The following is a 12,927-nucleotide window of genomic DNA, read 5'->3' as shown; positions in this document are numbered from 1 at the left end:
CTTACCTGTAGCCGGCCCAGCTGGCCAGCCCATCTGGCCGGCCCAGCCCACCTCCTTCCCCCCCTTGTCATCTTCCTCCTTTGCCAGGAGGACGAACAGAGGCGAGGCGTGGCGCGCGCCCGAGAGGCCTCGGCCACCTCCTGCTTCCCCCTGGCCACCTCCTGCTTCCTCTCGTCGCCCTGGACCCCGTCCGCGACGCCACGCACCCCCCCAGGCCTCTCACTCTCTCCCCGAGCTCCTCTCTTCCTCTGGCTCTCTCGCGCGCAGCCACCGAACACACCCGTCGCCGCCGACGAGCATCACCGCGGCCACCGTCCACCCCGTGCCTCTCCGATGAGTTCAGAGGAACCGCCATCGCCTTCTGCGTCTTCTACACCAACCCATTCGACCGCGGGAGCCCTGTAGCGTCTTCCCGGAGCTCGTCCCCAACCTTCGGCCGCCGGCAAACTTCCGAGGATTCGCGAGCTCCAGCCCCTCCCCGGCCTCGCCGTTGCCTCTACCGGATCCGCTGTGAGCTCCTCTTCCATTTCCCCTCCTCCCCGCGCTCGTTCCCGCACGCTAGCCGCCCTTTTCACCGGGGCCGTGAGCTCCTCACCGCCGGCGATGACGCGGACAAGGCCAGAGCCACCGGAGCTAGCTACCGAGCACGGCAACGTGCTCCACACCTCACTAGGAACCTAACTCACACACCAGCTTCCCCTCCCATGCCCCCTAACGCCAACCCCGACCTCGCCCGAACTCCGGCCACCGCCGCGAGCTTGCCTCCGGTGAGCTCGGGCCACCTCAGCCCCTGCCGTTTGCATAGATGGATGCGGGCGAGTCCCAGCTCCACGTAGACGCCCTCATCCGCCCGTTTGGCCGCCGGAGCAAGAAATCCGAAGGCCTCCGCCGTCTCGGCCTCGCCGGCGTCAAGCCGCCGGCAGGTTAGGCCCTGCTGACCAGGGGTTTGACCCCCCCTGGGTCGATGACAGGTGGGGCCAGGCCCCCCTATTAATTAGTTTAGTTTATTTTAATTTAATTACCCCCCTGCTGACACTGACATGTGGGCCCTAGTGCCCTAATCTTTAATTAAACTAAACTAAACCCCCCTGTTTAACCTGTGACGCTGACATATGGGTCCCACGGGTCAGTTTGACCTGGACGGCGCCCGTTGACCTGCTGATGTCACTATGAGGTCATGATGACGCAATAATTCCTTTCTGGAATTTAAATAATCTTAAATGATTTAATAATTTCAGAAAATAGCTAAAACTTCTATAAATCATAGAAAATTAACCGTAACTCCAAATTAAATAAATTATATATGAAAAATTATCAGAAAAATTCAAGGAATCCATCTGTACCATTTTCATGCATGTTAGAACAACTTATAGGTGCTGTTTAGCACAAATCAATTAAATGGCATTTGAATTATCACATATGGAGTTTGAATTTGAATCTTGTATTCAAACCAACTTCATTTAATCTGTTGCTAGTTGCATTAGCCCAAAACACATTCATTTTGCCATGTCATGATCATGCATCATATTGTGCATTGCATTGATTGTGTTCCCTTCTGTGTTGCCGGTATTTGTCCCCTCTCGATAGACGTGATACCGATGATGCGATCGTTGACACTGATGAAGACTCAATGCTATCTTCAGAAGTGCCAGGCAAGCAAAACCCCCTTGTTCATTCCGATACAATCCCACTCTCTCGCTCCTGCTCTCTTTTACTGCATTAGGACAACAACGATTCATCTGTTACCTGCTGCGGTAGCTGAACCCCTTTATCCTTTGCATGACCTGTCATTGCCACAGTAAATAGATGAAACCCACTAGCATGAGTAGGAGTTGTTTGAGCACTGTTGTGCCTACTCATTCATGCTTGTTTGTCACGCCTGCTACTGCTTAGAGTTGAGTCAGGTCTGATTCATCCGGGATGAATCAGAGGTGTGTGAACATGTCCTACTGTGTGTGAGCTAAGTGTGTGAATACGATTTGGTAAAGGTAGCGGTGAGAGGCCATGTAGGAGTACATGGTGGGTTGTCTCATTGCAGCCGTCCTCAGGAACTGAGTTCTGTGTTTGTGATCCATGATTCAGCTACTACCACGCATTGGGCCCGAAACCAATGGACCCTCTCGGCTTCTTAATCACCCTTGTCCTCTGTCCAGGAGTTGCAAGTAGTTTCTGGTGTTTGTAGTATGCTGGAGGCCATGCGCAGCGCTGACCGTAGGGGTGGGCTGTGATGCGGTAGGCACGTGGCCGGGTAAACCGGGCGCCTGTTTGGTGTCACGGAACCCTGTTCACATCGTTTGGGGCTGTGAGCGAAACTCCGGCCGGATCTCCTCATGGATGGAACCCGAATAGGCGATAAACCTGGACTAGGGACTTGAGTGTTTAGGCAGGCCGTGGCCGACACCCACGTTGGGCTTTCCGCTTGAAGGTTGCCGAGTACATGTCGTGTAAACGGCGGTAAGTGGTGAGAGCGTGTGTGAAGAAGTACACCCCTGCAGGGTTAATATGATCTATTCGAATAGCCGTGTCCGCGGAAAAGGACTTCTGGGTTGCTTATATCAGTTCATAGACAAGTGAAAGTGGATACTCTAAAATACGCAAGATAAGCGTGAGTGCTATGGATGGCGTTCTCGTAGGGAGACGGGAGCGGTTCCATAGTGGTGTATTGATATGGTGAATATGTGGACTCGTGTGCGCCACCTCAAAAGAGTTACATTGCAGTCGTAGTTTAGGATAGCCACCGAGTCAAAGCTGGCTTGCTGCAGTTAAACCCCACCATCCCCTTTGTTGATAATGATGCATATGTAGTTAGTTCTGATGTAAGTCTTGCTGGGTACATTTGTACTCACGTTTGCCTATTTTATGTTTTTGCAGAGAGACTTCGGTCTCACTAGTAGTTCCGCGTGGACTTCGACGTTTAGCTTGTTACCTCAGCTACGATCTTGTGCCCTCGGCAGGATCTGGTAGATAGTCAGGCTTCTCAGCCTTTTTCATTTATAGATGTCTGTACCCAGACATGATAGCTTCCGCTTGTGCTTCGACTTGTATGCTCTGAGTGTTGGGTCATGAGACCCATGTTTGTAATATCTCGCTCCTCGGAGCCTATTGATTAAATACTTGAGTCGTAGAGTCATGTTGTGATGCCATGTTGTATTTGCACATATCGAGCATATTGTGTGTATGTTATTGAAATGCTTGGTATGTGTGGGATCTGACCATCTAGTTGTTTATCTTTAGTAGCCTCTCTTACCGGGAAATGTCTCCTAGTGTTTCCATTGAGCCTTGGTAGCTTGCTACTGCTCCGGAACACTTAGGCTGGCCGGCATGTGTCCTTCTTCGTTCCTGTGTCTGTCCCTTCAGGGAAATGTCACGCGATGAATACCGGAGTCCTGTTAGCCCGCTACAGCCCGGTTCACCGGAGTCCTGCTAGCCCAGTGCTACAGCCTGGATTCACTCGCTGATGACCGACACGTTCGATGCTGGGTCATGGATGCCTGTCCCTGTAAGTCTGTGCCACTTTGGGTTTACGACTAGCCATGTCAGCCCGGGCTCCTTATCATATGGATGCTAGCGACACTGTCATATACGTGTGCCAAAAGGCGCAAACGGTCCCGGGCAAAGGTAAGGCGACACCTGTGGGAATACCGTGCGTGAGGCCGCAAAGTGATATGAGGTGTTACATGCTATATCGATGTGGCATTGAGTCGGGGTCCTGACAGTAGGGGATCTATCATAGTCCTTTTGATAAGTAAGAGTGTCGAACCCAACAAGGAGCAGAAGGAAATGACAAGCAGTTTTCAGTAAGGTGTTCTCTGCAAGCACTAAAATTATCGGTAACAGATAGTTTTGTGATAAGGTAATTTGTAACGAGTAACAAGTAACAAAAGTAAATAAGGTGCAGCAAGGTGGCCCAATCATTTTTGTAGCAAAGGACAAGCCTGGACAAGTTCTTATATAAAGAAAAGCGCTCCTGAGGACACATGGGAATTATCGTCAAGCTAGTTTTCATCACGTTCATATGATTCGCGTTCGTTACTTTGATTATTTGATATGTGGATGGACCGGTGCTTGGGTACTGCCCTTTCTTGGACAAGCATCCCACTTATGATTAACCCCTATTGCAAGCATCCGGAACTACAAAAGAAGTATTAAGGTAAACCTAACCATAGCATAAAACATGTAGATCCAAATTAGCCCCTTACGAAGCAACGCATAAACTAGGGTTTAAGCTTCTGTCACTCTAGCAACCCATCATCTACTTATTACTTCCCAATGCCTTCCTCTAGGATCAAATAATGGTGAAGTGTCATGTAGTCGATGTTCACATAACACCACTAGAGGTGAGACAACATACATCTCATCAAAATATCAAACGAATACAAAATTCACATGACTACTTATAGCAAGACTTCACCCATGTCCTCAGGAACAAACGTAACTACTCACAAAGCATATTCATGTTCATGATCAGAGTGGTATTAATGTGCATTAAGGATCTGAACAAATGATCTTTTCCACCAAATAAACGAACTAGCATCAACTACAAGGAGTAATCAACACTACTAGCAACCCACAGGTACCAATCCGAGGTTTTGGGACAAAGATTGGATAGAAGAGATGAACTAGGGTTTGAGAGGAGATGGTGCTGGTGAAGATGTTGATGGAGATTGACCCCCTCCCGTTGAGAAGATCGATGGTGATGACGATGGTGATGATTTACCCCTCCCGGAGGAAAGTTTCCCTGGCAGAGCAGCTCCACCGGAGCCCTAGATTGGTTTCGCCAAGGTTCCGCCTCGTGGCGGCGGAGTTTCAACCCGAAAGCTTGCTTATGATTTTTTACAGGGTAAAAGACTTCATATAGCAGAAGATGGCCACCGGAGGGCTGCCAGGGGGGCCCACTAGGCAGGGGGGCGTCCCCCCACCCTCGTGACTAGGGTGTGGGCCCCCTCTGGTATTTCTTTGGCTCAGTATTTTTTATTAAATCCCAAATTGACTTTCATGGAGTTTGGGACTTTTGGAGCTGTGCAGAATAGGTCTCTAATATTTGCTCCTTCTCCAACCCAGAATCCCAGCTGTCATCATTCTCCCTCTTCATGTAAACCTTGTAAAATAAGAGAGAATAGCCATAAGTATTGTGACATAACATGTAATAACAACCCATAATGCAATAAATATCGATATAAAAGCATGATGCAAAATGGATATATCAGTGGTGTACATGAACCAGCCAATCTCGATGGAGAGCTCCATCCAAACTATGGAGCAGTTGCTTGCCGAAGACAAGTACCATGTGGTCAGCTTCAACCTCGAGTTCATCGTCGGTCGTGTCGGGCGTGATCAGAAGGTTGTCGTTGCCCAATTGTGCATGCTCCATCACGTCCTCATCTACCACTATTGCCTGGCCACAAGGCCTTGCGAGCGTTTCACCAGGTTTATCAAGAGTTGCGACTATAGTTTCACTACAGTGGACATCATCAATGATCTAAAAGCACTCGAGGTTTCGAGCTTGGCCTGCCAGAACCTTGTCGACATCCGTCACCACTACAGGGTCTGGGGCAGCCCAAAGAACAAGCAGAACTCCCTGGTTGACCTCGCCTCGGCCATCATCGACCCCTACTAGAAGAAAATGAAGGCTGCGTGCAACAAGGACAAGATCGCATGGCATAGTGCCTGGGAGCAGAGACTGGATGAAGAACACATCAAGTACGCGGTCAAGGACGTGTACACAAGCTACGAGATGTACAAGCGGATCGTTGACATGAGGAAGTGCCTTCGTCCGGCCCTGGACAAGGGATCAAGCCACGGAGCAAAGGCAGCCTTAGAAGAAGTAGATGATTAGATGATTGTTCCTCCTAGTTTATAATGCATGTAATTGTTTATTGAGGTGCGTGCGGATGTTTTGTATAGTCACTTATGTAATTGGATGTTTATTTTTGGTTATATATGTTGTTCATTTGAAGACAGAGCAAATCACATCGCATATGGAGTAAACTAGGGAACCCGTCGGTGATGATTTCGTCCATCACTGAAAATTGCATACCAGCAAGTGTTTGCCCACAACAAACATGGTTTATTAGCAGCAATCATCTATGTTATTATCAGTATTCCCACACATTTTCGGTTACTGACATGTTAGCCGCGTATCATACACATCTTGTTAAGTTGAACCATTCTGTTGTCTTGGCTCATCGCAAATAGTTCATCCGAGTAAATTGTATGCCCTATATCGCACACACCTTGATCTGGCTAGCTGTTTCTGTTGTGTTGCCTAATCACAAACAGTTCATCTGATTGAACTGTATATTCTATATCGCACACACCTTCATGTGGATGACCGTTTCTGTTGTTACGATCATCACAAACAGTTCATTCGAGTGAACCGTATGCCGCACATCACACACGTAACAATAGTCTGAATCGTGTTTAATGTCTCCGCCATTGCAAAAAGTTTGTCTCATTTTTTACGGTTTTCTTACACCACCATTGGTGATTAATGCATCGCACACAGTTTTGTCGAAGGGTCTTCGATTGTACTATCGCGTTAGGACCATCTGGCAGTAGTGCAACTTTGTTACTATGTGCACTATTAATAAGGCAATCTGGCCATGTATTAGGGTGGAGTTATTTTTTCTTGAGAAGAAGACCTATAAAAATCGCCATGTTCTGCCGACCAGGTTCTATGTGTTCCGGTGAAGAATCCCTAGAGGACCTGGTGGAGGCTCGATCTTCTAATCTTTATGTGGGTACTTGTGCTCGTCCATGTGATTCTGGTTGTTCGCAGGGTTTGCATGTTGTTTGGTTGGGTTTGCATCTGGTAAGCCTAACTCGGGATCGTAGTTACACTGCTATACAAACTGATTTGGTTTTGCTTCTTCAGACGTACTGAGACTAGTAGCTGCGCCTGATTTTGCAAGAGGAGAAGTGCTTCAGATTGAAAAGAAATACTTATTGCAATTTTTTGTACCGTGAAAGATTGGAAAATTTATTCATGTCGTCGATTGTCTGTTGAAGGGTACATCATGTGGTATCAGAGCAAGCTTGACCACGGTACAATGTTTTCCTGCTATTTGATTCAATTGTTTGAAAGATGGTGAACTCGCAACATTAGAAATCTGATAATGAGGAGGGCAATAAACTTCCGTAGGATCTAGAGATAAGTGATGATTTGCGTATCCATCTGATGTCGATCAAGGGAGCCAACAAGAAGATTAGGACAAGGGTTGAGGAATTGTCTGCAAATATTATAGGCGTTGAGGACAGGTTGAACGAGTGTTTGACTGCCAGCGACCGATAGTGTACTGATAGTCTACAAGTGGTGACTGAGAGTCTTAATCGGCTCACTGCAGTAGTTCAGCGCCTTCAGGCGAGAGATGTGGCCCCCCGACAGTCTCGCTCACCCTGATGACATCGTGGCCATGACAATGATAATGATGATGGTGATTTTTCTGAGGACTCCAATGCCCGTGGAGACTTACCTCATCGACTACGACATGAGGCTGGGGCTCACTGCCATGCTGGGCGGCGTCGTGACCATGATGATGTTGGGGAACGTTGCAGAAAATAATTTTTTTCCTACAGTTTCACCAAGATCCATCTATGAGTTCATCTAAGCAACGAGTCATGGGAGAGAGATTGCATCTACATACCACTTGTAGATCGCGTGCGGAAGCGTTCGAGGGAACGGTGATGATGGAGTCGTACTCGCCGTGATTCAGATCACCGATGACCAAGTGCTGAACGGACAGGACCTCCGCGTTCAACACACGTACGGTACGGATGACGTCTCCTCCTTCTTGATCCAGCAAGGGGAAAGGAGAGGTTGAGGAAGAAGGCTCCAGCAGCAGCACGACGGCGTGATGATGGTGGAGAGGCAGTACTCCGACAGGGCTTCGCCAAGCGCTCAACGGAGGAGGAGAGGTGTTGGGGAGGGGAGGGGCTGCGCCTTGGATCAGGTGTTCAGCCCTCCCCTCACCCCTCTATTTATAGGGGAAGGGGTAAGGGGGTCGGCCCCCTCTAGATGAGATCTAGAGGGGGGGCGGCGGCCAGGGAGGGGGCTTGCCCCCCAAGCAAAGGGGGTGCGCCCCCTTTAGGGTTCCCCCCCCCAACCCTAGGCGCATGGGCCCAAGGGGGGGCACGCCCAGCCCTCCAGGGGCTGGTTCCCTGCCCCACGCGGCCCATGTGGCCCACCAAGAGGGGTGGCCCCTCCCGGTGGACCCCCGGAACCCTTCTGGTGGCCCCGGTACAATACCGATATGCCCCCGAAACTTTCCGGTGTCCGCATGACAACTTCCCATATATAAATCTTTACCTCCGGACCCTTCCGGAACTCCTCGTGACGTCCGGGATCTCATCCGGGACTCCGAACAACATTCGGTAATCACATACAAGTCTTCCTTATAACCCTAGCGTCACCGAACCTTAAGTGTGTAGACCCTACGGGTTCGGGAGACACGCAGACATGACCGAGACGGCTCTCCGATCAATAACCAACAGCGGGATCTAGATACCCATGTTGGCTCCCACATGCTCCTCGATGATGTCATCGGATGAACCATGATGTCGAGGATTCAATCAACCCCGTATGCAATTCCCTTTGTCAGACGGTATGTTACTTGCCCGAGACTCGATCGTCGGTATCCCAATACCTCGTTCAGTCTCGTTACCGGCAAGTCACTTTACTCGTACCGTAATGCATGATCCCGTGACCAGACACTTGGTCACTTTGAGCTCATTATGATGATGCACTACCGAGTGGGCCCAGTGATACCTCCCCGTAATCCGGAGTGACAAATCCCAGTCTCGATCCGTGTCAACCCAACAGACACTTTCGGAGATACCTGTAGTGCACCTTTATAGTCACCCAGTTACGTTGTGACGTTTGGTACACCCAAAGCACTTCTACGGTATCCGGGAGTTACACGATCTCATGGTCTAAGGAAGAGATACTTGACATTGGAAAAGCTCTAGCAAAACGAACTACACGATCTTGTGCTATGCTTAGGATTGGGTCTTGTCCATCACGTCATTCTCCTAATGACGTGATCCCGTTGTCAATGACATCTAATGTCCATAGTCAGGAAACCATGACTATCTATTGACCAACGAGCTAGTCAACTAGAGGCTTACTAGGGACGTATTGTGGTCTATGTATTCACACGTGTATTATGATTTCCGGATAATACAATTATAGCATGAATAAAAGACAATTATCATGAACAAGGAAATATAATAATAATCCATTTATTATTGCCGCTAGGGCATATTTCCAACAGTCTCCCACTTGCACTAGAGTCAATAATCTAGTTACATTGTGATGAATCGAACACCCATAGAGTTCTGGTGTTGATCATGTTTTGCTCGTGAGAGAGGTTTAGTCAACGGATCTGCGACATTCAGATCCGTATGTACTTTGCAAATATCTATGTCTCCATCTTGAACATTTTCACGGATGGAGTTGAAGCGACGCTTGATGTGCCTGATCTTCTTGTGAAACCTGGGCTCCTTGGCAAGGGCAATAGCTCCAGTGTTGTCACAGAAGAGTTTGATCGGCCCCGACGCATTGGGTATGACTCCTAGGTCGGTGATGAACTCCTTCACCCAAATTGCTTCATGTGCTGCCTCCGAGGCTGCCATGTACTCCGCTTCACATGTAGATCCCGCCACGACGCTCTGCTTGCAGCTGCACCAGCTTACTGCTCCACCATTCAACATATACACGCATCCGGTTTGTGACTTAGAGTCATCCAGATCTGTGTCGAAGCTAGTGTCGACGTAACCCTTTATGACGAGCTCTTCGTCACCTCCATAAACGAGAAACATGTCCTTTGTCCTTTTCAGGTACTTCAGGATATTCTTGACCGCTGTCCAGTGTTCCTTGCCGGGATTACTTTGGTACCTTCCTACCAAACTTACGGCAAGGTTTACATCAGGTCTGGTACACAGCATGGCATACATAATAGATCCTATGGTTGAGGCATAGGGTATGGCGCTCATCTCTTGTTTATCTTTTGCCGTGGTCGGGCATTGAGCCGAGCTCAATCTCACACCTTGCAGTACAGGCAAGAACCCTTTCTTGGATTGATCCATTTTGAACTTCTTCAAAATCTTATCAAGGTATGTGCTTTGTGAAAGACCTATGAGGCGTCTCGATCTATCCCTATAGATCTTGATGCCTAATATGTAAGCAGCTTCTCCAAGGTCCTTCATTGAAAAACACTTATTCAAGTAGGCCTTAATGTTGTCCAAGAATTCTATATCATTTCCCATCAAAAGTATGTCATCTACATATAATATGAGAAATGCTACAGAGCTCCCACTCACTTTCTTGTAAACGCAGGCTTCTCCGTAAGTCTGCATAAACCCAAACGCTTTGATCATCTCATCAAAACGAATGTTCCAACTCCGAGATGCTTGCACCAGCCCATAAATGGATCGCTGGAGCTTGCACACTTTGTTAGCATTCTTAGGATCGACAAAACCCTCCGGCTGCATCATATACAGTTCTTCCTTAAGATGCCCGTTAAGGAATGCCGTTTTGACGTCCATCTGCCATATCTCATAATCATAGTATGCGGCAATTGCTAACATGATTCGGACGGACTTAAGCTTCGCTACTGGAGAGAAAGTCTCATTGTAGTCAATCCCTTGAACTTGCCGATAACCCTTAGTGACAAGTCGAGCTTTATAGATGGTGACATTACCATCCGCGTCCGTCTTCTTCTTAAAGATCCATTTGTTTTCTATCGCTCGCCGATCATCGGGCAAGTCAGTCAAAGTCCATACTTTGTTTTCATACATGGATTCTATCTCAGATTTCATGGCTTCTAGCCATTTGTTGGAATCTGGGCCCGCCATCGCTTCTTCATAGTTCGAAGGTTCACCGTTGTCTAACAACATGATTTCCAGGACAGGGTTGCCATACCACTCTGGTGTGGAACGTGTCCTTGTGGACCTACGAAGTTCAGTAGCAACTTGATCAGAAGTACCTTGATCATCATCATTAATTTCCTCTCCAGTCGGTGTAGGCACCACAGGAACGTTTTCCTGAGCTGCACTACTTTCCGGTTCAAGAGGTAGTACTTCATCGAGTTCTACTTTCCTCCCACTTACTCCTTTCGAGAGAAACTCTTTTTCCAGAAAGAATCCGTTCTTGGCAACAAAGATCTTGCCCTCGGATCTTAAGTAGAAGGTATACCCAATGGTTTCCTTAGGGTATCCTATGAAGACGCATTTTTCCGACTTGGGTTCGAGCTTTTCAGGTTGAAGTTTCTTGACATAAGCATCGCATCCCCAAACTTTTAGAAAGGACAGCTTAGGTTTCTTCCCAAACCATAATTCATATGGTGTTGTCTCAACGGATTTATACGGTGCCCTATTTAAAGTGAATGTAGCTGTCTCTAGAGCGTATCCTCAAAATGATAGTGGTAAATCGGTAAGAGACATCATAGATCGCACCATATCCAATAGAGTGCGATTACGACGTTCGGACACACCGTTACGCTGAGGTGTTCCAGGCGGCATGAGTTGTGAAATGATTCCACATTTTCTTAAGTGTGTACCAAATTCGTGACTTAATATTCTCCTCCACGATCCGATCGTAAGAACTTTATCTTTCGGTCACGTTGATTCTCTACTTCATTCTGAAATTCCTTGAACTTTTCAAAGGTCTCAGACTTGTGTTTCATCAAGTAGACATACCCATATCTACCCAAGTCATCAGTGAGAGTGAGAACATAACGATATCCTTCGCGAGCCTCAACGCTCGTTGGACCGCACACATCGGTATGTATGATTTCCAACAAGTTGGTTGCTCGCTCCATTGTTCTGGAGAACGGAGTCTTGGTCATTTTACCCATGAGGCATGGTTCGCATGTGTCAAATTATTCATAATCTAGAGACTCTAAAAGTCCATCAGCATGGAGCTTCTTCATGCGCTTGACACCAATGTGACCAAGGCGGCAGTGCCACAAGTATGTGGGACTATCGTTATCAACTTTACATCTTTTGGTATTCACACTATGAATATGTGTAACATTATGTTCGAGATTCATTAAGAATAAACCATTGACCATCGGGGCATGACCATAAAACATATCTCTCATATAAATAGAACAACCATTATTCTCGGATTTAAATGAGTAGCCATCTCGTATCAAGCGAGATCCAGATACAATGTTCATGCTCAAACTTGGCACTAAATAACAATTATTGAGGTTTAAAACTAATCCCGTAGGTAAATGTAGAGGTAGCGTGCCGACGGCGATCACATCGACCTTGGAACCATTCCCGACGCGCATCGTCACCTCGTCCTTCGCCAGTCTCCGCTTATTCCGCAGCTCCTGCTGTGAGTTACAAATGTGAGCAACGGCACCGGTATCAAATACCCAGGAGTTACTACGAGTACTGGTAAGGTACACATCAATTACATGTATATCAAATATACCTTTAGTGTTGCCGGCCTTCTTGTCCGCTAAGTATTTGGGGCAGTTCCACTTCCAGTGACCCTTCCCCTTGCAATAAAAGCACTCAGTTTCAGGCTTGGGTCCATTCTTTGACTTCTTCCCGGCAACCTGCTTACCAGGCGCGGCAACATCTTTGCCGTCCTTCTTGAAGTTCTTCTTACCCTTGCCCTTTTTGAACTTAGTGGTCTTATTGACCATCAACACTTGATGTTCTTTCTTGATTTCAACCTCTGCTGACTTCAGCATTGAGAATACTTCAGGAATGGTCTTCACCATCCCCTGCATATTGTAGTTCAACACAAAGCTCTTGTAGCTCGGTGGGAGCGATTGAAGGATTCTGTCAATGACCGCCTCGTCCGGGAGGTTGATCTCCAGCTGGGACAGGCGGTTGTGCAACCCAGACATTTTGAGTATGTGCTCACTGACAGAACTGTTTTCCTCCATCTTACAACTATAGAACTTGTCGGAG

The sequence above is a fragment of the Triticum dicoccoides genome, chromosome 6B (assembly GCF_002162155.2).
Source record: "Triticum dicoccoides isolate Atlit2015 ecotype Zavitan chromosome 6B, WEW_v2.0, whole genome shotgun sequence".
Classification (NCBI taxonomy): Eukaryota; Viridiplantae; Streptophyta; class Magnoliopsida; order Poales; family Poaceae; genus Triticum; species Triticum dicoccoides.
Note: the sequence above shows the minus strand (reverse complement) of the source record.